Source organism: Nothobranchius furzeri, chromosome 15 (genome assembly GCF_043380555.1).
Source record: "Nothobranchius furzeri strain GRZ-AD chromosome 15, NfurGRZ-RIMD1, whole genome shotgun sequence".
In the NCBI taxonomy this organism is placed as follows: Eukaryota; Metazoa; Chordata; class Actinopteri; order Cyprinodontiformes; family Nothobranchiidae; genus Nothobranchius; species Nothobranchius furzeri.
The window spans coordinates 32,173,394-32,173,729 of record NC_091755.1 but is presented as its reverse complement, the minus strand read 5'-3'; positions in this window follow the sequence as shown (position 1 = coordinate 32,173,729).

Sequence of the window (336 nt, the reverse complement as noted above, 5' to 3'; positions counted from 1 at the left end):
TCAAGTTACTCACATGTGATTGGCTGCACATTCAAATGAATGAAAACAGTTTGACAGCATACATAGTAGCTAAACTACATGGTGTGAATGAGTTGCTGTAAAAATACGAGATGTTACAAAATCTTTTTTTATTATTTCCCGTTGTAGCTGCTGTGCTGCAAATCTTCAGAACAAAAGAGGCATTTAGACAATTTCACATCAAATACTTCCAAACAATAAAATCACTAAAGAAGCTTTTTTTGGCTTCCATGAAATCCTGTTAAATAATCGCCATTTGCATTTTCACTCAGAATATTATTTAACACCAAAAAAAACCTGTTGTGCAAACTACATGCG